The sequence below is a fragment of the Schistocerca serialis genome, chromosome 10 (assembly GCF_023864345.2).
Source record: "Schistocerca serialis cubense isolate TAMUIC-IGC-003099 chromosome 10, iqSchSeri2.2, whole genome shotgun sequence".
In the NCBI taxonomy this organism is placed as follows: Eukaryota; Metazoa; Arthropoda; class Insecta; order Orthoptera; family Acrididae; genus Schistocerca; species Schistocerca serialis.
This window is the reverse complement of record NC_064647.1, coordinates 42,497,123-42,524,734: the sequence shown is the minus strand read 5'-3', so window position 1 is coordinate 42,524,734 and position 27,612 is coordinate 42,497,123. Positions and strand designations below refer to the sequence as shown.

Genomic DNA, 27,612 nt, shown 5'->3' with positions numbered 1-27,612 from the left:
GTAAGTGTCATAGAAACAATGCTTCAAACTGTGTTTATCTGTGTACTCATTCTGCACTTGTGGAAGTGTTTAGCTGATGGTTGTTAGGGACCATGTACACAGACTAGTCTGTGTTCACTGATCAATTGTGTACATGTCTTAGGGAGCTGGTGACAAACATACTCCTCAGTGTAAGATGTTGTGCAACTGCTATGTGTGAATAAAGATGCCAATGTGGACAGTTGAAATGTGGTTCTGTCTAGTGGCAATTCTTGCTCCATAGCATACTTGTGGTACACACATGCAGTGATTACTGATACATGTAGGATTTGACAAAACTTCTGTCAGAATTTAGTGGAGGAGACTAGGGCAGTACAGTGAGAGTTGGTGAGTGTGTGGGAGGCAGGTGTTGTACTTAATTCATTTTCACAGCACTGCCAGTGTTATAATTTGTGTTTGTGTCCTGATCATTAGATGCATGTTTGATCCTTTTTGGACACTGCTGTGTGTACACCTTGATAATTAGAACTTATGACCATGGAACTGCTGTTTGATATATTGGGCAATGAGTCTGTTGACTTGAGATGATTGATGTGTTAGGCTGCACAGTGCCTAGTAAGGGCACTCACATTGAGGACAGTGTCCTATCTGGTGGGTGTTACACGAAGCAGGAAGAACTGTAATGTTGTGCAAGGCTTTGCCTCATTTTGAGAATACATACATGTGCTGTAGTGTGCAGAGCAGAGGGATTGAAAGAAAGGTAAGGGCTAGTAGCTATTTGGGTGGTAGCTAATGCAGCCCCTGATGTTGAGGTTTTGTTGAACCTTTATGTAGCTTACATGTTTCATCTAAAGGCTGCTGGTGGAAAATCTCCTTCATGCAGTAATAACAGTGATTGTGCAGTAAAATTTGGTGGGCTGCAGCCATGGCATTTCCATTTTGAACAGTGTGATTAGTGCATTTCTTGGTGAATTCCTTGAACTGTGGATTTACTGTGCAAATGTGACACATAATACAGTGTGATAGTTTAAATGGGATGGTGAGCTTAATGATGGTCCAGTGTGCTATGAGAATGTATTGCATGTGGAATACTGAAGAGAGGGAACCAGTGCTTGTGGGGTAAATTTTGTGACTGTATCTGTGAATATAAATCATAGAATGCAATGAAAAATACAGTGGTAGAGGAAGTGTAGGTGAGAATTGTAGCAGGAGTCGTTTTTTTTTTTTTTTTTTTTTTTTTTTTTTTTTTTTTTTTCTCTCTCTTCATTTGAGAATATGACTCTTCCTATATGCAAGGTGAGCAAAATTTGCTGCCTACTATAGCACAAATGGATCCATAGAAAAATGTCTTATTGTTTGGATCTGTTATGAATGCTTGGCACTCGAGATACTATTTAGCACACATTCAGATATTTTCATTTTTGTCAGGCAATATATTAGCTGGGGCCAATGAGACAGCAGGCAGGTTTGGATACTGTTAGCTTTCTATGATTCTTCTTGGACAAGAACATAAACAGTAGAGGAGGTCCAAAATATATATTTTTGTGCAGGTTGTTTGGCGCAATGTGGAATAGGCGTGTATCTTGTATATCTAAGACTGCAGCACGTGTTCCCAGCGCTATGAAGGCAATTTACTGACTGATTTCTAGTTGTACTTTTCTGCAAGGTAAACTCATTTCAACAACTTAACCCAGCTACATGAGAGGATTTGTAAATCTCATTTCATTGTGTTTCCAGGGTGCCTAATCTGTTACACAAATATTTCACCCATCGACATTAATCAATTTCACGGCATGATTCGAGTAAAAACAGCTTTTGCTGAGAAGTGTATAGTTTGTTAAGTTAATGTAAATGCAGTTGGCAGTTTTCTTGGTGTCTAGTACTAACCAGCGGCCACAAAATAACAAAATCTAACGATGAGTCTTAATGGGTGTGCCGGTATTTGCTAAATGAGGTTGTGCTACTTTCATCTGTGTGGGGCATAGGCGAGTGAGCAGTAGCGCGCCTGACGGTCAAGGGGAGAACTACTGTGGAGTTTTGAGCGTTTAAGATGGCGATGAGTGTGCGTGTAAGCAAATATTAGACACAAGGAGCAAAGAACAGAAAATCTGCCTCTAATAAAATGTATTTTACTGTTTTTTTTTCTGTATATTTCTGTATTTGTTTCCCCCCAATGGATCTTGAGTAGTGTAAGGTAATACTGATAGGTATCAATGATGCAAGTACTTGTATGTGTTTGGAACGAACGTCAGGTATAAATAGCAGTGCCAGGCGCTAGGTAGTTAATCTTTGCGCAGTGGCATTATCGTAACCAGTGAAGTATAACTGAGGTGCGATTATTGCTAGTTGAAAACTTTTACCAATACCCCGCCAGAGAGACGTGAAATACCGTCTCTGTGGCAATTTTTGGCAAACCCCTGAGGGGGTGTAAGTGTCATAGAAACAATGCTTCAAACTGTGGTTTATCTGTGTACTCATTCTGCACTTGTGGAAGTGTTTAGCTGATGGTTGTTAGGGACCATGTACACAGACTAGTCTGTGTTCACTGATCAATTGTGTAACATGTCTTAGGGAGCTGGTGACAAACATACTCCTCAGTGTAAGATGTTGTGCACTGCTATGTGTGAATAAAGATGCCAATGTGGACAGTTTGAAATGTGGTTCTGTCTAGTGGCAATTCTTGCTCCATAGCATACTTGTGGTACACACATGCAGTGATTACTGATACATGTAGGATTTGACAAAACTTCTGTCAGAATTTAGTGGAGGAGACTAGGGCAGTACAGTGAGAGTTGGTGAGTGTGTGGGAGGCAGGTGTTGTACTTAATTCATTTTCACAGCACTGCCAGTGTTATAATTTGTGTTTGTGTCCCTGATCATTAGATGCATGTTTGATCCTTTTTGGACACTGCTGTGTGTACACCTTGATAATTAGAACTTATGACCATGGAACTGCTGTTTTGATAATATTGGGCAATGAGTCTGTTGACTTGAGATGATTGATGTGTTAGGCTGCACAGTGCCTAGTAAGGGCACTCACATTGAGGACAGTGTCCTATCTGGTGGGTGTTACACGAAGCAGGAAGAACTGTAATGTTGTGCAAGGCTTTGCCTCATTTTGAGAATACATACATGTGCTGTAGTGTGCAGAGCAGAGGGATTGAAAGAAAGGTAAGGGCTAGTAGCTATTTGGGTGGTAGCTAATGCAGCCCCTGATGTGAGGTTTTGTTGAACCTTTATGTAGCTTACATGTTTCATCTAAAGGCTGCTGGTGGAAAATCTCCTTCAGCAGTAATAACAGTGATTGTGCAGTAAAATTTGGTGGGCTGCAGCCATGGCATTTCCATTTTGAACAGTGTGATTAGTGCATTTCTTGGTGAATTCCTTGAACTGTGGATTTACTGTGCAAATGTGACACATAATACAGTGTGATAGTTTAAATGGGATGGTGAGCTTAATGATGGTCCAGTGTGCTATGAGAATGTATTGCATGTGGAATACTGAAGAGAGGGAACCAGTGCTTGTGGGGTAAATTTTGTGACTGTATCTGTGAATATAAATCATAGAATGCAATGAAAAATACAGTGGTAGAGGAAGTGTAGGTGAGAATTGTAGCAGGAGTCGTTTTTTTTTTTTTTTTTTTTTTTTTTTTTTTTTTTTTTTCTCTCTCTTCATTTGAGAATATGACTCTTCCTATATGCAAGGTGAGCAAAATTTGCTGCCTACTATAGCACAAATGGATCCATAGAAAATGTCTTATTGTTTGGATCTGTTATGAATGCTTGGCACTCGAGATACTATTTAGCACACATTCAGATATTTTCATTTTTGTCAGGCAATATATTAGCTGGGGCCAATGAGACAGCAGGCAGGTTTGGATACTGTTAGCTTTCTATGATTCTTCTTGGACAAGAACATAAACAGTAGAGGAGTCCAAAATATATATTTTTGTGCAGGTTGTTTGGCGCAATGTGGAATAGGCGTGTATCTTGTATATCTAAGACTGCAGCACGTGTTCCCAGCGCTATGAAGCAATTTACTGACTGAATTTCTAGTTGTACTTTTCTGCAAGGTAAACTCATTTCAACAACTTAACCCAGCTACATGAGAGGATTTGTAAATCTCATTTCATTGTGTTTCCAGGGTGCCTAATCTGTTTACACAAATATTTCACCCCATCGACATTAATCAATTTCACGGCATGATTCGAGTAAAAACAGCTTTTGGCTGAGAAGTGTATAGTTTGTTAAGTTAATGTAAATGCAGTTGGCAGTTTTCCTTGGTGTCTAGTACTAACCAGCGGCCACAAAATAACAAAATCTAACGATGAGTCTTAATGGGTGTGCCGGTATTTGCTAAATGAGGTTGTGCTACTTTCATCTGTGTGGGGCTAGGCGAGTGAGCAGTAGCGCGCCTGACGGTCAAGGGGAGAACTACTGTGGAGTTTTGAGCGTTTAAGATGGCGATGAGTGTGCGTGTAAGCAAATATTAGACACAAGGAGCAAAGAACAGAAAATCTGCCTCTAATAAATGTATTTTACTGTTTTTTTTCTGTATATTTCTGTATTTGTTTCCCCCAATGGATCTTGAGTAGTGTAAGGTAATACTGATAGGTATCAATGATGCAAGTACTTGTATGTGTTTGGAACGAACGTCAGGTATAAATAGCAGTGCCAGGCGCTAGGTAGTTAATCTTTGCGCAGTGGCATTATCGTAACCAGTGAAGTATAACTGAGGTGCGATTATTGCTAGTTGAAAAACTTTTACCAATACCCCGCCAGAGAGACGTGAAATACCGTCTCTGTGGCAATTTTTGGCAACCCCTGAGGGGGTGTAAGTGTCATAGAAACCAATGCTTCAAACTGTGTTTATCTGTGTACTCATTCTGCACTTGTGGAAGTGTTTAGCTGATGGTTGTTAGGGACCATGTACACAGACTAGTCTGTGTTCACTGATCAATTGTGTACATGTCTTAGGGAGCTGGTGACAAACATACTCCTCAGTGTAAGATGTTGTGCAACTGCTATGTGTGAATAAAGATGCCAATGTGGACAGTTGAAATGTGGTTCTGTCTAGTGGCAATTCTTGCTCCATAGCATACTTGTGGTACACACATGCAGTGATTACTGATACATGTAGGATTTGACAAAACTTCTGTCAGAATTTAGTGGAGGAGACTAGGGCAGTACAGTGAGAGTTGGTGAGTGTGTGGGAGGCAGGTGTTGTACTTAATTCATTTTCACAGCACTGCCAGTGTTATAATTTGTGTTTGTGTCCTGATCATTAGATGCATGTTTGATCCTTTTTGGACACTGCTGTGTGTACACCTTGATAATTAGAACTTATGACCATGGAACTGCTGTTTGATAATATTGGGCAATGAGTCTGTTGACTTGAGATGATTGATGTGTTAGGCTGCACAGTGCCTAGTAAGGGCACTCACATTGAGGACAGTGTCCTATCTGGTGGGTGTTACACGAAGCAGGAAGAACTGTAATGTTGTGCAAGGCTTTGCCTCATTTTGAGAATACATACATGTGCTGTAGTGTGCAGAGCAGAGGGATTGAAAGAAAGGTAAGGGCTAGTAGCTATTTGGGTGGTAGCTAATGCAGCCCCTGATGTTGAGGTTTTGTTGAACCTTTATGTAGCTTACATGTTTCATCTAAAGGCTGCTGGTGGAAAATCTCCTTCATGCAGTAATAACAGTGATTGTGCAGTAAAATTTGGTGGGCTGCAGCCATGGCATTTCCATTTTGAACAGTGTGATTAGTGCATTTCTTGGTGAATTCCTTGAACTGTGGATTTACTGTGCAAATGTGACACATAATACAGTGTGATAGTTTAAATGGGATGGTGAGCTTAATGATGGTCCAGTGTGCTATGAGAATGTATTGCATGTGGAATACTGAAGAGAGGGAACCAGTGCTTGTGGGGTAAATTTTGTGACTGTATCTGTGAATATAAATCATAGAATGCAATGAAAAATACAGTGGTAGAGGAAGTGTAGGTGAGAATTGTAGCAGGAGTCGTTTTTTTTTTTTTTTTTTTTTTTTTTTTTTTTTTTTTTTTTTCTCTCTCTTCATTTGAGAATATGACTCTTCCTATATGCAAGGTGAGCAAAATTTGCTGCCTACTATAGCACAAATGGATCATAGAAAATGTCTTATTGTTTGGATCTGTTATGAATGCTTGGCACTCGAGATACTATTTAGCACACATTCAGATATTTTCATTTTTGTCAGGCAATATATTAGCTGGGGCCAATGAGACAGCAGGCAGGTTTGGATACTGTTAGCTTTCTATGATTCTTCTTGGACAAGAACATAAACAGTAGAGGAGTCCAAAATATATATTTTTGTGCAGGTTGTTTGGCGCAATGTGGAATAGGCGTGTATCTTGTATATCTAGACTGCAGCACGTGTTCCCAGCGCTATGAAGCAATTTACTGACTGATTTCTAGTTGTACTTTTCTGCAAGGTAAACTCATTTCAACAACTTAACCCAGCTACATGAGAGGATTTGTAAATCTCATTTCATTGTGTTTCCAGGGTGCCTAATCTGTTACACAAATATTTCAACCCATCGACATTAATCAATTTCACGGCATGATTCGAGTAAAAACAGCTTTTGCTGAGAAGTGTATAGTTTGTTAAGTTAATGTAAATGCCAGTTGGCAGTTTTCCTTGGTGTCTAGTACTAACCAGCGGCCACAAAATAACAAAATCTAACGATGAGTCTTAATGGGTGTGCCGGTATTTGGCTAAATGAGGTTGTGCTACTTTCATCTGTGTGGGGCTAGGCGAGTGAGCAGTAGCGCGCCTGACGGTCAAAGGGGAGAACTACTGTGGAGTTTTGAGCGTTTAAGATGGCGATGAGTGTGCGTGTAAGCAAATATTAGACACAAGGAGCAAAGAACAGAAAATCTGCCTCTAATAAAATGTATTTTACTGTTTTTTTTCTGTATATTTCTGTATTTGTTTCCCCCAATGGATCTTGAGTAGTGTAAGGTAATACTGATAGGTATCAATGATGCAAGTACTTGTATGTGTTTGGAACGAACGTCAGGTATAAATCGCAGTGGCCAGGCGCTAGGTAGTTAATCTTTGCGCAGTGGCATTATCGTAACCAGTGAAGTATAACTGAGGTGCGATTATTGCTAGTTGAAAACTTTTAACCAATACCCCGCCAGAGAGACGTGAAATACCGTCTCTGTGGCAATTTTTGGCAACCCCTGAGGGGGTGTAAGTGTCATAGAAACAATGCTTCAAACTGTGTTTATCTGTGTACTCATTCTGCACCTTGTGGAAGTGTTTAGCTGATGGTTGTTAGGGACCATGTACACAGACTAGTCTGTGTTCACTGATCAATTGTGTACATGTCTTAGGGAGCTGGTGACAAACATACTCCTCAGTGTAAGATGTTGTGCAACTGCTATGTGTGAAATAAAGATGCCAATGTGGACAGTTGAAATGTGGTTCTGTCTAGTGGCAATTCTTTGCTCCATAGCATACTTGTGGTACACACATGCAGTGATTACTGATACATGTAGGATTTGACAAAACTTCTGTCAGAATTTAGTGGAGGAGACTAGGGCAGTACAGTGAGAGTTGGTGAGTGTGTGGGAGGCAGGTGTTGTACTTAATTCATTTTCACAGCACCTGCCAGTGTTATAATTTGTGTTTGTGTCCTGATCATTAGATGCATGTTTGATCCTTTTTGGACACTGCTGTGTGTACACCTTGATAATTAGAACTTATGACCATGGAACTGCTGTTTGATAATATTGGGCAATGAGTCTGTTGACTTGAGATGATTGATGTGTTAGGCTGCACAGTGCCTAGTAAGGGCACTCACATTGAGGACAGTGTCCTATCTGGTGGGTGTTACACGAAGCAGGAAGAACTGTAATGTTGTGCAAGGCTTTGCCTCATTTTGAGAATACATACATGTGCTGTAGTGTGCAGAGCAGAGGGATTGAAAGAAAGGTAAGGGCTAGTAGCTATTTGGGTGGTAGCTAATGCAGCCCCTGATGTTGAGGTTTTGTTGAACCTTTATGTAGCTTACATGTTTCATCTAAAGGCTGCTGGTGGAAAATCTCCTTCATGCAGTAATAACAGTGATTGTGCAGTAAAATTTGGTGGGCTGCAGCCATGGCATTTCCATTTTGAACAGTGTGATTAGTGCATTTCTTGGTGAATTCCTTGAACTGTGGATTTACTGTGCAAATGTGACACATAATACAGTGTGATAGTTTAAATGGGATGGTGAGCTTAATGATGGTCCAGTGTGCTATGAGAATGTATTGCATGTGGAATACTGAAGAGAGGGAACCAGTGCTTGTGGGGTAAATTTTGTGACTGTATCTGTGAATATAAATCATAGAATGCAATGAAAAATACAGTGGTAGAGGAAGTGTAGGTGAGAATTGTAGCAGGAGTCGTTTTTTTTTTTTTTTTTTTTTTTTTTTTTTTTTTTTTTTTTTTCTCTCTCTTCATTTGAGAATATGACTCTTCCTATATGCAAGGTGAGCAAAATTTGCTGCCTACTATAGCACAAATGGATCCATAGAAAATGTCTTATTGTTTGGATCTGTTATGAATGCTTGGCACTCGAGATACTATTTAGCACACATTCAGATATTTTCATTTTTGTCAGGCAATATATTAGCTGGGGCCAATGAGACAGCAGGCAGGTTTGGATACTGTTAGCTTTCTATGATTCTTCTTGGACAAGAACATAAACAGTAGAGGAGTCCAAAATATATATTTTTGTGCAGGTTGTTTGGCGCAATGTGGAATAGGCGTGTATCTTGTATATCTAAGACTGCAGCACGTGTTCCCAGCGCTATGAAGCAATTTACTGACTGATTTCTAGTTGTACTTTTCTGCAAGGTAAACTCATTTCAACAACTTAACCCAGCTACATGAGAGGATTTGTAAATCTCATTTCATTGTGTTTCCAGGGTGCCTAATCTGTTACACAAATATTTCACCCATCGACATTAATCAATTTCACGGCATGATTCGAGTAAAAACAGCTTTTGCTGAGAAGTGTATAGTTTGTTAAGTTAATGTAAATGCAGTTGGCAGTTTTCTTGGTGTCTAGTACTAACCAGCGGCCACAAAATAACAAAATCTAACGATGAGTCTTAATGGGTGTGCCGGTATTTGCTAAATGAGGTTGTGCTACTTTCATCTGTGTGGGGCTAGGCGAGTGAGCAGTAGCGCGCCTGACGGTCAAGGGGAGAACTACTGTGGAGTTTTGAGCGTTTAAGATGGCGATGAGTGTGCGTGTAAGCAAATATTAGACACAAGGAGCAAAGAACAGAAAATCTGCCTCTAATAAAATGTATTTTACTGTTTTTTTTCTGTATATTTCTGTATTTGTTTCCCCCAATGGATCTTGAGTAGTGTAAGGTAATACTGATAGGTATCAATGATGCAAGTACTTGTATGTGTTTGGAACGAACGTCAGGTATAAATAGCAGTGCCAGGCGCTAGGTAGTTAATCTTTGCGCAGTGGCATTATCGTAACCAGTGAAGTATAACTGAGGTGCGATTATTGCTAGTTGAAAACTTTTACCAATACCCCGCCAGAGAGACGTGAAATACCGTCTCTGTGGCAATTTTTGGCAACCCCTGAGGGGGTGTAAGTGTCATAGAAACAATGCTTCAAACTGTGTTTATCTGTGTACTCATTCTGCACTTGTGGAAGTGTTTAGCTGATGGTTGTTAGGGACCATGTACACAGACTAGTCTGTGTTCACTGATCAATTGTGTACATGTCTTAGGGAGCTGGTGACAAACATACTCCTCAGTGTAAGATGTTGTGCAACTGCTATGTGTGAATAAAGATGCCAATGTGGACAGTTGAAATGTGGTTCTGTCTAGTGGCAATTCTTGCTCCATAGCATACTTGTGGTACACACATGCAGTGATTACTGATACATGTAGGATTTGACAAAACTTCTGTCAGAATTTAGTGGAGGAGACTAGGGCAGTACAGTGAGAGTTGGTGAGTGTGTGGGAGGCAGGTGTTGTACTTAATTCATTTTCACAGCACTGCCAGTGTTATAATTTGTGTTTGTGTCCTGATCATTAGATGCATGTTTGATCCTTTTTGGACACTGCTGTGTGTACACCTTGATAATTAGAACTTATGACCATGGAACTGCTGTTTGATAATATTGGGCAATGAGTCTGTTGACTTGAGATGATTGATGTGTTAGGCTGCACAGTGCCTAGTAAGGGCACTCACATTGAGGACAGTGTCCTATCTGGTGGGTGTTACACGAAGCAGGAAGAACTGTAATGTTGTGCAAGGCTTTGCCTCATTTTGAGAATACATACATGTGCTGTAGTGTGCAGAGCAGAGGGATTGAAAGAAAGGTAAGGGCTAGTAGCTATTTGGGTGGTAGCTAATGCAGCCCCTGATGTTGAGGTTTTGTTGAACCTTTATGTAGCTTACATGTTTCATCTAAAGGCTGCTGGTGGAAAATCTCCTTCATGCAGTAATAACAGTGATTGTGCAGTAAAATTTGGTGGGCTGCAGCCATGGCATTTCCATTTTGAACAGTGTGATTAGTGCATTTCTTGGTGAATTCCTTGAACTGTGGATTTACTGTGCAAATGTGACACATAATACAGTGTGATAGTTTAAATGGGATGGTGAGCTTAATGATGGTCCAGTGTGCTATGAGAATGTATTGCATGTGGAATACTGAAGAGAGGGAACCAGTGCTTGTGGGGTAAATTTTGTGACTGTATCTGTGAATATAAATCATAGAATGCAATGAAAAATACAGTGGTAGAGGAAGTGTAGGTGAGAATTGTAGCAGGAGTCGTTTTTTTTTTTTTTTTTTTTTTTTTTTTTTTTTTTTTTTTTTCTCTCTCTTCATTTGAGAATATGACTCTTCCTATATGCAAGGTGAGCAAAATTTGCTGCCTACTATAGCACAAATGGATCCATAGAAAATGTCTTATTGTTTGGATCTGTTATGAATGCTTGGCACTCGAGATACTATTTAGCACACATTCAGATATTTTCATTTTTGTCAGGCAATATATTAGCTGGGGCCAATGAGACAGCAGGCAGGTTTGGATACTGTTAGCTTTCTATGATTCTTCTTGGACAAGAACATAAACAGTAGAGGAGTCCAAAATATATATTTTTGTGCAGGTTGTTTGGCGCAATGTGGAATAGGCGTGTATCTTGTATATCTAAGACTGCAGCACGTGTTCCCAGCGCTATGAAGCAATTTACTGACTGATTTCTAGTTGTACTTTTCTGCAAGGTAAACTCATTTCAACAACTTAACCCAGCTACATGAGAGGATTTGTAAATCTCATTTCATTGTGTTTCCAGGGTGCCTAATCTGTTACACAAATATTTCACCCATCGACATTAATCAATTTCACGGCATGATTCGAGTAAAAACAGCTTTTGCTGAGAAGTGTATAGTTTGTTAAGTTAATGTAAATGCAGTTGGCAGTTTTCTTGGTGTCTAGTACTAACCAGCGGCCACAAAATAACAAAATCTAACGATGAGTCTTAATGGGTGTGCCGGTATTTGCTAAATGAGGTTGTGCTACTTTCATCTGTGTGGGGCTAGGCGAGTGAGCAGTAGCGCGCCTGACGGTCAAGGGGAGAACTACTGTGGAGTTTTGAGCGTTTAAGATGGCGATGAGTGTGCGTGTAAGCAAATATTAGACACAAGGAGCAAAGAACAGAAAATCTGCCTCTAATAAAATGTATTTTACTGTTTTTTTTCTGTATATTTCTGTATTTGTTTCCCCCAATGGATCTTGAGTAGTGTAAGGTAATACTGATAGGTATCAATGATGCAAGTACTTGTATGTGTTTGGAACGAACGTCAGGTATAAATAGCAGTGCCAGGCGCTAGGTAGTTAATCTTTGCGCAGTGGCATTATCGTAACCAGTGAAGTATAACTGAGGTGCGATTATTGCTAGTTGAAAACTTTTACCAATACCCCGCCAGAGAGACGTGAAATACCGTCTCTGTGGCAATTTTTGGCAACCCCTGAGGGGGTGTAAGTGTCATAGAAACAATGCTTCAAACTGTGTTTATCTGTGTACTCATTCTGCACTTGTGGAAGTGTTTAGCTGATGGTTGTTAGGGACCATGTACACAGACTAGTCTGTGTTCACTGATCAATTGTGTACATGTCTTAGGGAGCTGGTGACAAACATACTCCTCAGTGTAAGATGTTGTGCAACTGCTATGTGTGAATAAAGATGCCAATGTGGACAGTTGAAATGTGGTTCTGTCTAGTGGCAATTCTTGCTCCATAGCATACTTGTGGTACACACATGCAGTGATTACTGATACATGTAGGATTTGACAAAACTTCTGTCAGAATTTAGTGGAGGAGACTAGGGCAGTACAGTGAGAGTTGGTGAGTGTGTGGGAGGCAGGTGTTGTACTTAATTCATTTTCACAGCACTGCCAGTGTTATAATTTGTGTTTGTGTCCTGATCATTAGATGCATGTTTGATCCTTTTTGGACACTGCTGTGTGTACACCTTGATAATTAGAACTTATGACCATGGAACTGCTGTTTGATAATATTGGGCAATGAGTCTGTTGACTTGAGATGATTGATGTGTTAGGCTGCACAGTGCCTAGTAAGGGCACTCACATTGAGGACAGTGTCCTATCTGGTGGGTGTTACACGAAGCAGGAAGAACTGTAATGTTGTGCAAGGCTTTGCCTCATTTTGAGAATACATACATGTGCTGTAGTGTGCAGAGCAGAGGGATTGAAAGAAAGGTAAGGGCTAGTAGCTATTTGGGTGGTAGCTAATGCAGCCCCTGATGTTGAGGTTTTGTTGAACCTTTATGTAGCTTACATGTTTCATCTAAAGGCTGCTGGTGGAAAATCTCCTTCATGCAGTAATAACAGTGATTGTGCAGTAAAATTTGGTGGGCTGCAGCCATGGCATTTCCATTTTGAACAGTGTGATTAGTGCATTTCTTGGTGAATTCCTTGAACTGTGGATTTACTGTGCAAATGTGACACATAATACAGTGTGATAGTTTAAATGGGATGGTGAGCTTAATGATGGTCCAGTGTGCTATGAGAATGTATTGCATGTGGAATACTGAAGAGAGGGAACCAGTGCTTGTGGGGTAAATTTTGTGACTGTATCTGTGAATATAAATCATAGAATGCAATGAAAAATACAGTGGTAGAGGAAGTGTAGGTGAGAATTGTAGCAGGAGTCGTTTTTTTTTTTTTTTTTTTTTTTTTTTTTTTTTTTTTTTTTTTTTCTCTCTCTTCATTTGAGAATATGACTCTTCCTATATGCAAGGTGAGCAAAATTTGCTGCCTACTATAGCACAAATGGATCCATAGAAAATGTCTTATTGTTTGGATCTGTTATGAATGCTTGGCACTCGAGATACTATTTAGCACACATTCAGATATTTTCATTTTTGTCAGGCAATATATTAGCTGGGGCCAATGAGACAGCAGGCAGGTTTGGATACTGTTAGCTTTCTATGATTCTTCTTGGACAAGAACATAAACAGTAGAGGAGTCCAAAATATATATTTTTGTGCAGGTTGTTTGGCGCAATGTGGAATAGGCGTGTATCTTGTATATCTAAGACTGCAGCACGTGTTCCCAGCGCTATGAAGCAATTTACTGACTGATTTCTAGTTGTACTTTTCTGCAAGGTAAACTCATTTCAACAACTTAACCCAGCTACATGAGAGGATTTGTAAATCTCATTTCATTGTGTTTCCAGGGTGCCTAATCTGTTACACAAATATTTCACCCATCGACATTAATCAATTTCACGGCATGATTCGAGTAAAAACAGCTTTTGCTGAGAAGTGTATAGTTTGTTAAGTTAATGTAAATGCAGTTGGCAGTTTTCTTGGTGTCTAGTACTAACCAGCGGCCACAAAATAACAAAATCTAACGATGAGTCTTAATGGGTGTGCCGGTATTTGCTAAATGAGGTTGTGCTACTTTCATCTGTGTGGGGCTAGGCGAGTGAGCAGTAGCGCGCCTGACGGTCAAGGGGAGAACTACTGTGGAGTTTTGAGCGTTTAAGATGGCGATGAGTGTGCGTGTAAGCAAATATTAGACACAAGGAGCAAAGAACAGAAAATCTGCCTCTAATAAAATGTATTTTACTGTTTTTTTTCTGTATATTTCTGTATTTGTTTCCCCCAATGGATCTTGAGTAGTGTAAGGTAATACTGATAGGTATCAATGATGCAAGTACTTGTATGTGTTTGGAACGAACGTCAGGTATAAATAGCAGTGCCAGGCGCTAGGTAGTTAATCTTTGCGCAGTGGCATTATCGTAACCAGTGAAGTATAACTGAGGTGCGATTATTGCTAGTTGAAAACTTTTACCAATACCCCGCCAGAGAGACGTGAAATACCGTCTCTGTGGCAATTTTTGGCAACCCCTGAGGGGGTGTAAGTGTCATAGAAACAATGCTTCAAACTGTGTTTATCTGTGTACTCATTCTGCACTTGTGGAAGTGTTTAGCTGATGGTTGTTAGGGACCATGTACACAGACTAGTCTGTGTTCACTGATCAATTGTGTACATGTCTTAGGGAGCTGGTGACAAACATACTCCTCAGTGTAAGATGTTGTGCAACTGCTATGTGTGAATAAAGATGCCAATGTGGACAGTTGAAATGTGGTTCTGTCTAGTGGCAATTCTTGCTCCATAGCATACTTGTGGTACACACATGCAGTGATTACTGATACATGTAGGATTTGACAAAACTTCTGTCAGAATTTAGTGGAGGAGACTAGGGCAGTACAGTGAGAGTTGGTGAGTGTGTGGGAGGCAGGTGTTGTACTTAATTCATTTTCACAGCACTGCCAGTGTTATAATTTGTGTTTGTGTCCTGATCATTAGATGCATGTTTGATCCTTTTTGGACACTGCTGTGTGTACACCTTGATAATTAGAACTTATGACCATGGAACTGCTGTTTGATAATATTGGGCAATGAGTCTGTTGACTTGAGATGATTGATGTGTTAGGCTGCACAGTGCCTAGTAAGGGCACTCACATTGAGGACAGTGTCCTATCTGGTGGGTGTTACACGAAGCAGGAAGAACTGTAATGTTGTGCAAGGCTTTGCCTCATTTTGAGAATACATACATGTGCTGTAGTGTGCAGAGCAGAGGGATTGAAAGAAAGGTAAGGGCTAGTAGCTATTTGGGTGGTAGCTAATGCAGCCCCTGATGTTGAGGTTTTGTTGAACCTTTATGTAGCTTACATGTTTCATCTAAAGGCTGCTGGTGGAAAATCTCCTTCATGCAGTAATAACAGTGATTGTGCAGTAAAATTTGGTGGGCTGCAGCCATGGCATTTCCATTTTGAACAGTGTGATTAGTGCATTTCTTGGTGAATTCCTTGAACTGTGGATTTACTGTGCAAATGTGACACATAATACAGTGTGATAGTTTAAATGGGATGGTGAGCTTAATGATGGTCCAGTGTGCTATGAGAATGTATTGCATGTGGAATACTGAAGAGAGGGAACCAGTGCTTGTGGGGTAAATTTTGTGACTGTATCTGTGAATATAAATCATAGAATGCAATGAAAAATACAGTGGTAGAGGAAGTGTAGGTGAGAATTGTAGCAGGAGTCGTTTTTTTTTTTTTTTTTTTTTTTTTTTTTTTTTTTTTTTTTTCTCTCTCTTCATTTGAGAATATGACTCTTCCTATATGCAAGGTGAGCAAAATTTGCTGCCTACTATAGCACAAATGGATCCATAGAAAATGTCTTATTGTTTGGATCTGTTATGAATGCTTGGCACTCGAGATACTATTTAGCACACATTCAGATATTTTCATTTTTGTCAGGCAATATATTAGCTGGGGCCAATGAGACAGCAGGCAGGTTTGGATACTGTTAGCTTTCTATGATTCTTCTTGGACAAGAACATAAACAGTAGAGGAGTCCAAAATATATATTTTTGTGCAGGTTGTTTGGCGCAATGTGGAATAGGCGTGTATCTTGTATATCTAAGACTGCAGCACGTGTTCCCAGCGCTATGAAGCAATTTACTGACTGATTTCTAGTTGTACTTTTCTGCAAGGTAAACTCATTTCAACAACTTAACCCAGCTACATGAGAGGATTTGTAAATCTCATTTCATTGTGTTTCCAGGGTGCCTAATCTGTTACACAAATATTTCACCCATCGACATTAATCAATTTCACGGCATGATTCGAGTAAAAACAGCTTTTGCTGAGAAGTGTATAGTTTGTTAAGTTAATGTAAATGCAGTTGGCAGTTTTCTTGGTGTCTAGTACTAACCAGCGGCCACAAAATAACAAAATCTAACGATGAGTCTTAATGGGTGTGCCGGTATTTGCTAAATGAGGTTGTGCTACTTTCATCTGTGTGGGGCTAGGCGAGTGAGCAGTAGCGCGCCTGACGGTCAAGGGGAGAACTACTGTGGAGTTTTGAGCGTTTTTTTTTTAAATTATTTTCGCAGAATTTTAAGCGACGCTGTCCGTCGTTAGTGTGGCCGCTTGGAAGCACAATGTGCTGTTGCCTAGTATTCATCATTAACGTTTTCGGTACAGTTCACTACGTCATTTCACATCCCCTCAAGTGCCGCAAGTCTGCAAGTCTTGAGACGCTACGCTAGACGCTTGCTTCCGGCCACTCATATACTTGGCAACGGGCGACAAAGCGTTCGGCTGGGTGACGCCACGTGTACGCCGGCTCGCGCCACCGCGGTAGCCGTGCGTGCAGGGAATGCCGCGCCGTCCAATTGCGTTTCTTGCGCATTCCGCTGATGGTCAGAGAAAGCCAAAACTCGCCTCTCGACCATTAATAGGGATGTCGTACCAGAGTTAGATCGCTTGTGCCATCTCGCGGCTGCCGCTGCAAGTACTGGCCCGCGTCCCCCGCGCTTATCGAACAGACAGTGTGCTGGCTCTGGGTTTGACGCGAGGTCGACGCACACGTGTAGTACGCACCTGGCGCGAGTGCTGCTGCGTTTGGGAGTCTCTTGCGGAGCACGCTGCTGACAGAGTGCTGAGACGCACTAGTTACCAGCTGCTATCACCAAATACTCCGTTTGGAATTGAAATAAGCACCGGTACAGCGCGAACACAGTCCCAGCTACCAAAAATAATGCGCCCGAGTTGCATTTGGAGTAATCGCGGGGGTCAGCTCGACCGAAGTGCAATGGAAGAGCCTCACGCCCGAGGAACCATCTCTTTTTTCTTCAAAGTAAAGTGCCCTCTGGACATTTCTGTTTAATTGTAAAAGCTGTAACATAAAATGCTGCTTACACTCGATGGCGATAATATAAAAAGAAAACAATGTAATTAATACATTTAATTAACTGAATACCAATAAAGTTGTGTCAGAAAGAACACTAAAACATAATGCACTCACCATCATTTCTCAATACAACGATGGGTATTGGTATGGGATCAAAAAAATGGTTCAAATGGCTCTGAGCACTATGAGACTTAACATCTGTGTTCATCAGTCCCATAGAACTTAGAACTACTTAAACCTAACTAACCTAAGGACATCACACACATCCATGCCCGAGGCAGGATTCGAACCTGCGACCTTAGCGGTCAAGCTGTTCCAGACTGAAGCACATAGAACCGCACGGGCACACCGGCAGGTGGTATGGGATCAGTTAAGAAACTAATATAAAAGGGGAAACAAAAATGATAAAAAGAAAGAAACAAACGGGGTACCTCCAGGGAAATTATTCACTGTAAGTGTTCTCTGATATCTGTACAATAACGCAACAGATAAAGTGTTGGCAAAATGTTCGCTGTACTTCGTTGAACAATGCACTCTTTGATGACATTCCCACAGGTATGCCATGTACCGCACGGCGTCACTGAGTTGTAACTGAAAAACGGCGTAGCCAGTGTGTCCCAGTAGCCAGGCCATGAAGTTGCGCTTCGTTTTTGGGTGCAGTTTAAAGTCAGGTAGGATAATCCACATTGGTGTCACGCTGGAAGGTGTAGTCTGGTTGATAAGCCCCACCATCAATCGGCACAACTCTCACACGTAGCGGCACTCTATAGGGTGGTAGGTCTCTGGTGTAGGCAGCTCCACATTGGCTGCACTCCTTTTTTTGGCTAAAGTGGATGTCTGCTTGACGCTGCTTAGTCGGAAAAATGGCATTGACGACACGGTACCACAACGAACTGATGTCTGGCGGCAGGAATGGGTTGTTAATATTAGCGCATACCTGCTTCCAGACGACCGTTGGCATCCGTATTTCCGGTTTGTGCGCTGGTGGACAGCCTAGAATAGCTTCATAGATCCGTCGACCTGACGTATTCAGATCTGTAGCCGCCTCCTAGACATAACTGCGTGCTAGATAAAATTCGCTGATGTAGGACATCTTGAAGGGGGTGCCCGCTACCTAAACTGGAGCTCATTGTGACTGTGGCCGGTATCAATCTAATATGGCTGCCGTCGACACTATCGGATGGTCGGTATGCAGCGTCGCTGTTCGGTGGATGAGGAGTGCCGTGCACTTCCGCTGGAAGTCGATCAGGCCCAGTCTCCCCCAAGTGGACGCAGGCGGTGGCTCGCACTTTGAAGATGGAGTGTCGCCACAGCAGCCAGCAAACTGCTTGCATAATCTATTTTCCCAGAAGTTTCGGGGCTGTCAGCCGCTGGGCGACATACCACACCTTGGCGAAGATCGTCGTGTTAATGACAGACGCTGCCTGGTGGAGGTTCAGACGTGGGTTGGCGTGGCAACTGCACAGTCCCCTGATGGTGTTGAGGAGTGTGAGGGCCTGCATTATCTGAGGGCAGGCACACACCTGCAGTCCCAGCTATCTGTGCTCCTGGATGATCTTGTCCCACCTGCATTTGTCATCAGGAAGGTGCAGTCCGAGTGGGAGCAGGACAGTTTTGCGACGGTTAATTGCAGCTCCAGAAGCACCGTCATAGATGTTCAACACTTGGCGTGTGGATTCTATGTCTCTCGTGTCTGCCAGAAAGACGCCGACGTCGTCTGCGTAGGAGACGCAGCGTAGAGTGATGTTAAGAGGCACTCCACTGATTGCATTTCCTAAGGCCCTCAGTAGTGGGTCAATAGCCAGCACAAAGAAGAACACACCAACCCAGGGGATCCACAACTCTTTTGTGGATACGTGCGTAGCGAGCACGGGACCCCGAGCTAATGTGGCCCTCCTTCCTTTCCGGGCTGCATACCCTCCCTTTCCGCATCCTTCCCCGTCCCCATCTTCGCCCCCCCTCTCACCCCTGGCTCTTTCCTTCCCTTTCTGCCCCTCTGGGAGTATGGTTTGTGCCGACGTCCAGAGACGGACGCTCGAAACTGTTACAAATTCCTTGCTTTCTTCACTTGCAAGTCTTCGTCCTTCTTCTCTTTTCCTTCCCTCTTCTCTTTACCCTTTTCTCCGCTGCAGCGTTAGAGACCCCTCTTCTTTCCTTTCCCTTTCTCCTTTTTCCTCCCTGTGCGTGTCTGAAGGCCGACCCACGCACTTCCATGCGTAGCCGGTGATGGGGTAACGCGTAATTCCCCACCCCGGGTAGACAGGTAGTACACGTACGTACCCCTTGGTAACGGCCAGGCCCAGGGAGAGGTGATTACCCGATCTGATACCATCCGAAAGTGCCGATTGGTCTCTCTGTCCGTTTGTCGGGAGGTGTGACCTAAGGTGTGAACAATCACCTAAGGCGGGAGTGCCCTCAGAGAGGGCCCCCACAAGGGAGGAGCGCGCCATCAGAAACGTCGGTAATCATGGGGAATTCTTCCGCAATGGTTTCCTCACCTTCCACTATGTCTGCTCACAAGCGTAAGTACACTGAGTCTCAGCCACAGACAGTTCTTCCATCGTTGCCACAGTTCCTTGTTGTTTCTCGGTCTGACGAATGTCACGATTTCTCCACGGTCAACCCTTTCATTATTCAGAAAGGTGTCGACGCAATTGCAGGTCCTGTAAAGTCTTGTTCCAGATTACGGAATGGCACCCTGTTGTAAGAAACAGTCAGTGCCCTCCAGGCACAAAAATTGCTGTGTACCTCACTACTACACACCTTCCCTGTCCGGGTGGAACCGCACCGTACTTTAAATTCCTCGCGTGGAGTCGTTTATACACGCTCCCTCGATGGATTGTCTGACGAAGAAATTCAGCACTACCTGTCTGACCAGGGCGTAACGGCTGTTCATAGGGTTCTGAAAAGGGTTGACACGAACATCATTCCAACCTGCACTGTCTTCTTGACATTTGACAAAGTTCAACTCCCATAGAAAATCAAAGCAGGCTATAATTTCCGTTCGCCCTTACGTCCCAAACCCTACGCGTTGCTATCGGTGTCAGCGGTTCAATCACACCAGCCAGTCCTGTTCCAATCCGGCCAAATGTGTTATTTGTGGCAAGGATGCCCATGAGGGTGCTTGTCCACCTCCATCCCCTCGCTGCATCAACTGTATGGGTGACCACGCTGCTTCCTCTCGAGATTGTCTCGTTTTTAAGGACGAATAGCTCATCCAGGAAATTAGAGTAAAGGAAAAGGTGTCGACCTTTGCTGTTCGAAAATTATTCGCCAGTCGACAGCCCACCGTGCCTCAGACAGGAAAATACAGCACTGTCCTTGCTTCTCCTCGGCCAACAAAGGAGGCGGCCACGCAGACTTGCGACCTCACCTTTAGTGCCACGGTCGTCAGATCGGCCAGCGCAAAGATCGCCCGTTCCACTTCACCACTTCCGCCTGCCCACTCTCTGGCTCACCCTTCGTCGAGTTCTGCTAAATCTCGAGCCCACAAGTCAGACTTCGAAAAAAGAGCATACTCTTGAAGAGTTTTTACGTACTGCAACTTCCCAACCATCGGTTCCTCTTTCCTCTAAACATCATACTTCCAAGAAGGCTGCAAAGAAACCCAGTTCCTCTCCTTCTCCGCCAAGGCGTGTTCCATCTACAACACCACCTGGCGGAAATCGCCCTCGGCCGTCTTCTGTGTCGCCGAGGCGCACTGCTGGCGGCCGATCAACCGGCCGATCGCTGGTGGCAGGAGCTGCTCCTGACGAACCTATGGATCAGGATCTTCTGCCTTCGGCTGAATGCCATTCCATGCTGTCGGTCGCAAGCTCTGAGCAGTCGTTGAGTTGACAGCGACCTTGGTCACATTCCTCCATTTTCTGTTCACCCTATGTCCATTATCCACTGGAATATCCGTGGCATTCGAGCCAATCGGGATGAATTGTCGAACCTCTTACGATCCTACTCGCCGGTCATCTTCTGTCTTCAGGAAACAAAGCTGCGTCTCCATGACTGCTTTGTTCTCCCTCAATTTCAGTCCGTCTGATATGATCTCCCCTCTGTTGAAGGCACTCCTGCACATGGAGACTCATGATTCTTCTCCATGAAACTCTCCATTATCACCCAATCCATTTAAACACTTCCTTCCCAGCTGTCGCCGTCCGTCTTTCCCTTTCCGGATACACGTTCTCTCTTTGTACTGTATACATTCTATCGTCCACACCAATGGCACCAGCTGATCTCCTTCATCTTCTTGGTCAGCTTCCACCCCCATATTTGTTGGTTGGGGACTTCAATGCCCACCACCCGCTTTGGGGATCTCCACATCCTTGTCCACGTGGCTCACTATTGCTAGACGTCTTCCACCAAGCAGATCTAGTTTGCCTCACCACTGGGGTCACTATATTTTTGTTTGCCTTCACGACAAATTTATCTCATTTGGACCTTGCGGTCGGTACTGTTCCGCTAGCTGGGCGCTTCGAATGGTTCACCCTTGATGATACATACTCGAGTGACCACTTTCCATGTGTCCTTAGACTGCAGCCTCAACTGCCCTACATGCGCCCGCGACGCTGGAAGTTTGCCCAAGCTGATTGGACACTTTTTTCGTCTCTAGCGACATTCGATGACCGTCACTTTCCCAGCGTCGACGATGAGGTCACACATATTACCGACGTTATTCTTACAGCTGCGGAATATTCAATACCACGCACCTCCGAATTGCCCCGGCGCCCCCCAGTTCCTTGGTGGAACGAGGCATGCCGTGATGCAATACGTGAGCGGCGACGTGCTCTCCGCGTTTTCCGCCACCATCCTTCTTTGGCCAACTGTATCCGCTATAAGCAGTTCCGAGCGCGATGCCGTCGTGTCATCCGCGATAGCAAGAAGGCAAACTGGAAATTCTTTATTAGCTCATTTAACACCTTCACTCCCACCTCGGAAGTTTGGAGTCGGCTTCGACGGTTCTCAGGCGCGCCTAGTTTCTCCCCGGTCCTGGGCTCACTGTCGCGCATGACACATTAGTGGACCCCGTCGCAATTTCTAACTCGTTGGGTCAGCACTTTGCTGAGATTTCGAGCTCTTCAAATTACCCGCCGGCGTTTCTCCCGAAGAAACGTGCAGCGGAAGTGCGACCTCTTGCTTTGTCCTCTCAAAATCGCGAAAGCTACAATACTGTTTTCTCCATGCGGGAACTCCAACATGCACTCTCTTCTTCTCGCTCCTCCGCCCCAGGTCCGGATGGTATCCACGTCCAAATGTTGCTGCATTTATCAGCCCATAGTCTGCGTTACCTCCTTCGCCTTTATAATCCAATTTGGACCGACAGTACTTTTCCCACAAGATGGCGGGAAGCTATCGTCGTTCCTGTTCCGAAACCTGGAAAGGACAAACACCTCCCCTCTAGCTATCGCCCCATTTCTCTCACGAGTAGTGTCTGTAAGGTTTTGGAGCGTATGGTGAATTACGGTTTAGCGTGGTGGCTGGAATCCCGCAATCTTTTAACACCTGCCCAATGCGGATTCCGGAAGCATCGTTCTGCAGTTGACCATCTTGTTGCTCTCTCCACTTATATCATGAACAATTTTCTCCGGAAACGCCAAACAGTAGCAATATCTTTGATCTGGAGAGAGCATACGATACCTGTTGGAGGACAGGCATCCTCCGCACACTGTCCTCTTGGCGCTTTCGAGGTCGGCTGCCCCTTTTTCTTCGCGAATTTATGGCAGAGCGCACATTTAGGGTGCGGGTGAACACTACTCTCTCCCGTACTTTCTCCCAAGAAAACGGGGTACCCCAGGGTTCCGTGCTGAGTGTTGTACTGTTTGCCATTGCCATAAATCCAATTATGGATTGTCTCCTTCCTGATGTCTCGGGCTCCCTCTTTGTGGACGATTTTGCGATATACTACAGCTCCCACCGGACCAGCCTTCTCGAAGGACGTCTTCAAGGATGTCTCGATCGCCATCACTCTTGGAGCATCGAAACCGGCTTCCGTTTTTCTCCCAGTAAGACCGTTTGTGTTAATTTTTGGCGACGTAAGGAGTTTCTTCCGCCCTCCTTACATCTAGGTCCTGTCAGCTTTCCGTTTTCCAACGTCGCTAAATTCTTCGGTCTTATGTTTGACAGAAAACTGTGCTGGTCCTCCCACGTTTCCTATCTTTCGGCTCGCTGTCTGCGATCCCTTAACACCCTCCGTGTCCTGAATGGCACCTCCTGGGGAGCGGACCGAGTGGTCCTTCTCCGCCTCTATCGCGCCTTAGTGCGCTCGAAATTGGACTATGGAAGCATAGTCTACTCCTCTGCTCGGCCGTCTATTCTTCGGTGTCTCGACTCTATCCACAACCGTGGATTACGTTTAGTGTCTGGAGCTTTTTACACCAGCCCTGTGGAAAGCCTTTGTGCTGAGACTACTGAACCTCCGCTGTCCAATCGGCGAGCAGTCCTTCTGAGTCGTTATGCTAGCCATCTGTCTTCCATGCCTGCTAATCCAGCCCATGACATTTTTTTCGACGCCTCCTTTGATGTAGGGTATGCAGGCCGCCCCTCCTCCCTATACCACCGGGAGTCCGCTTCCGTCAACTGCTCCATTCTCTTTCCTTCCGCTTTCCTAAAACCTTCTTGACAACTTGGGGTATAGCACCGCCTTGGCTCCGTCCCCGGATCTGCCTGCTCCGTGACCTTTGTCGATTTCCCAAGGATGGTACCCCTTCACTTGTTTATCGTCGGGCATTTTCTGCTCTATGTGCACAAATGACGGACGCCACAGTTATTTACAACGACGGCTCGAAAACATCGTTAGGTGTAGGGAGTGCCTATATTGTTGGCGACACCCCAAATCCCTTTCGGTTTCCCGACCAGTGTTCGGTTTATACTGCAGAGCTTTACGCTGTTCTCCAGGCTGTCCACTACATCCGCCGCCATCAGCGGATACAGTACGTTATCTGCTCAGATTCTCTCAGCTCTCTCCTCAGTCTCCAAGCTCTTTATCCTGTGCACCCTCTGGTCCACCGGATTCAGGACTGTCTGCGCTTGCTCCACATGGGGGGCGTCTCAGTGGCGTTCCTCTGGCTCCCGGGACACGTTGGTATCTGTGGAAATGAGGCGGCCGATATTGCAGCCAAGGCTGCAGTCTCTCTTCCTCGGCCAGCTATTCAATCGATTCCCTTCGCCGATCTACGGAGCGTCTTATGTCGACGTGTTGTTCATTTATGGCACACGCATTGGTCGACACTTCCCCATAACAAATTGCGGGACGTGAAAGCTCTTCCTTGTGCTTGGACCACTTCCTCCCGAACGCGTCGTCGGGAGGAGGCAATTTTAACTAGATTCCGGATAGGGCTCTGTCTTTTTAGCCATCGACATCTTTTAAGCGGCGATCCTCCCCCACTCTGTCCCCACTGCTCTCAGCTGTGGACGGTAAGACACCTTTTAATTGAGTGCCCCTATTTTAATCCGTTACGCTCCCGTCTACAGCTATCGCCTGATATGTCGTCGATTTTAGCAGATGACACGCGCTCAGCCGACCGCGTTCTCAAGTTTATTAGTGCCAGTGAAATGACGTCAGTCATTTGAAGCTTTTTTTGGGGACAACCAACCCCTTTCTGTAGTGGATTTTTAAGCCTTCCTTCTGCTTTTAGTTTCTCCAATTTTATGACTTTCGTTCCCATTGCTGCTGGTTTTCAATTTCGGTTTTTTACTGTTTCCTAAGTCACGGACCGGGCGCTAGTGACCATAGCAGTTGTGCGCCCTAAAAAAAAAAAAAAGAAAGAACAACATCGATAACGGGCGTCCCTGACTTTCAGAGCGACGTATCGGGACAGAAGTGGTACAGTATCCATTTATTGCCACCACAGAATTTGCCCTGCGAGTATATTCCCGACGACATTGATAAAATGTAGTCCAAATCCCATTCTTTCCATGACGCGGAACAGGTACAAGTGACTACTGCTTTCGAAGGCATTAGCGAAGTCGACCGATAGTATGCCAATCTGAAGTCTGTGCACTGCCGAGTAGGAAATGATCTCTCTATACGCCAATGCTGCAGTGAAAATTGTCCTTCGAGCAACTCCGCACGACTGGTATGGGTTGACCACTTTGTTGATGATTGCTCTTAGTTTGGAGGCCACACACCGCGCCACGAGCTTGTAGTCTGCGTTTAGCAAAGTTATTGGTCGCAGGTCTTGCCTTGCACCTTAGGAATTAAAACTACTCGACCTTTTAAAAATGAACTGGGTACATCACATCGGCTGAGTACTTCATTGGCCAGTTAAGTAAAATGTTATTTAAAAGTGCCCCAAAACGCCATATAAAATTCAACTGGGAGTCCGTCGGGTCCTGGTGACTTTCCTTTGGGACACGGTTTTAAAACAGAGGTGATGTCATCACTAGAGAGTTCTTCTACCAATTGCTGACGATCCGGGTCATCGAGGCTACTGTGGAGATTGTGCAACAGGTCTCGCGTGGCCGCTGGCTCATTATCGAGGACACTGAAGGTCGAGGTAAAGTAGTCGGTAGTGTACGCGACAATATCAGCTCTTTCAGTGAGTTCGACGCCTGCATCTGTCACTAGACGCTCCACGCGGTTTCGTTTCGCCCTCCTCTTTTTCCCTAGCGAGGTGGTATACCGTGGCCACTTCATCACTTAACAGACTAGTGGGGCGACTACGTACCAACAGTCTTTTCGCAGGAGACGCAGGACGTGTCTTCTGATTTTGTTAAGCCTTAGACAGAGGCGCTACAAAAGCATCCGCGAGGCACTGTTGATAAAATTCCAGTGTCTTTCTCTTCCAATAGGCAGCCTGCTTACAATACCTTTTCACAGCAGTTCATAGCTCTGGCATTTCTACCGCGACCCACCATGCGAGAGTCGAAGGGTAGTTATTTACCTTCTGAAGACACTGCCGCTACACAAAAAGGATGTCCGTACGCAGATTCGCCGCGCCAAGGTGGGCGATGTTTAGTTTCCAATAACGCGTAGGAGCCGCCCTATTATAACCCTGTAGACGTATGGTACACAGATAAGCACAATGATTGCAGAAGGCGACAGGAAGAACTTGAACGCCGAGCAAGTCGTTGTTCAGCTGACGAGAAACATAAATTCTATCAATTCGGCTAGCGCCGGTGCTACGTATCTGCGTGTACTGCGTCATATGAAGGTTAAAATGACGCCACGTGTCTATCAAGTCCGTCTTACTAATAAGATGCTCAAGCTCGGGACATCGGGATGGTGTCGGTATTTGGTACACATCTGATGTCACATAGTTAGTTTCCACCAATAACAGTGGGACGGTTTGTTGCTAAAATGGGGGGTGCCGCCCTAGGTGAAAAAAAGTTTTCTAGCGCGTCGGTTGTTTCCGCTAGAGGGTGCGTACACGTTGACAAATTGTACCCCTCTGATTACACACGCAATAGCTCGCTCGTTAGGTAGGAGTTGGACGTGTCTTGCTTCCAAATCGCATTTGTGCACGATAGCAGTGCGACACTTGACATAATGATCCATATTGTATAGCACCTCATAAGCAGGAATATTGTTAAGGACTGGCATCGTTACTTCTTGAATGAAAATGTCATAAGCGCCACTACATATAAAAGATGTTAAAGACAAGGCCTTGTGAAATTTTGGAAAGGTATTTATATTGACTGGTAAGACTGAAAATGCACCAGTCTGTCTATACTTAGCTGACATTTAAATTTGGTTAAAGGGGCTTAAAAACGACGCAGACAACTTTTATTGCATATACTTTCAAGAAGTAAGGTAAAATGATTTGAAGAGCGCAATCTATTAATAGGAGTTACGTGGTAGTTAAATACGCACAGCGCACTGCAGCGCACTTCCGTAGGAAGCACCCCCTTGTCGCGCCCCTCACCCTCTACTGCATCAGCTCCTCGTAGCCGCACCACCGGCCAACTCTTTCGGCGTGGCGCGTCGCGCTGCCCGAGTCCTGCGGCGCTGCCGCTGACGTCAGCGAGTGTTTACGCTTCCGCTGGGGAAGAGGGCGCCGGTCAGGGTGGCCGAGCGGTTCTAGGCGCTACAGTCTGGAACCGCGCGACCGCTACAGTCGCAGGTTCGAATCCTGCCTCGGGCATGGATGTGTGTGATGTCCTAAGGTTAGTTAGGTTTACGTAGTTCTAAGTTGCAGGAGACTGATGACCTTAGAAGTTAAGTCCCATACTGCTCAGAGCCATTTGAGCCATTTTTGGGGCAGAGGAGTGCCGCCCCGGTCTTTCTACCGCTTCGCTGGTACCGTGCCCCGCTCCCTCGCCGAGTTTAGCAGCTCCTCCAGATTCCTCGTCTGCTCTCGAATTTTATTGTACCTGTCCAAGGATCTCGACCGCACAGTGCC

At 44.3% G+C, this 27,612-nt stretch overlaps 6 non-coding genes across 6 annotated transcripts; all 6 read left to right on the top strand.

Annotated features, from left to right (window-relative positions):
- Positions 1 to 2,264: 2,264 nt before the first annotated feature.
- Positions 2,265 to 2,404, top strand: LOC126425503 (U4 spliceosomal RNA). Its single transcript, XR_007576356.1, has one exon. It is a non-coding gene; the product is annotated as a U4 spliceosomal RNA (small nuclear RNA).
- A 2,266-nt stretch (positions 2,405 to 4,670) lies between these two features.
- On the top strand, positions 4,671 to 4,811 carry LOC126425510 (U4 spliceosomal RNA). The gene has a single exon (XR_007576361.1). It is a non-coding gene; the product is annotated as a U4 spliceosomal RNA (small nuclear RNA).
- Positions 4,812 to 7,078: 2,267 nt separating this feature from the next.
- On the top strand, positions 7,079 to 7,219 carry LOC126425481 (U4 spliceosomal RNA). Its single transcript, XR_007576338.1, has one exon. It is a non-coding gene; the product is annotated as a U4 spliceosomal RNA (small nuclear RNA).
- A 2,267-nt stretch (positions 7,220 to 9,486) lies between these two features.
- Positions 9,487 to 9,626, top strand: LOC126425433 (U4 spliceosomal RNA). Its single transcript, XR_007576298.1, has one exon. It is a non-coding gene; the product is annotated as a U4 spliceosomal RNA (small nuclear RNA).
- A 2,262-nt stretch (positions 9,627 to 11,888) lies between these two features.
- On the top strand, positions 11,889 to 12,028 carry LOC126425432 (U4 spliceosomal RNA). Its single transcript, XR_007576297.1, has one exon. It is a non-coding gene; the product is annotated as a U4 spliceosomal RNA (small nuclear RNA).
- A 2,265-nt stretch (positions 12,029 to 14,293) lies between these two features.
- Positions 14,294 to 14,433, top strand: LOC126425431 (U4 spliceosomal RNA). The gene has a single exon (XR_007576296.1). It is a non-coding gene; the product is annotated as a U4 spliceosomal RNA (small nuclear RNA).
- The last annotated feature ends 13,179 nt before the right edge of the window (positions 14,434 to 27,612 follow it).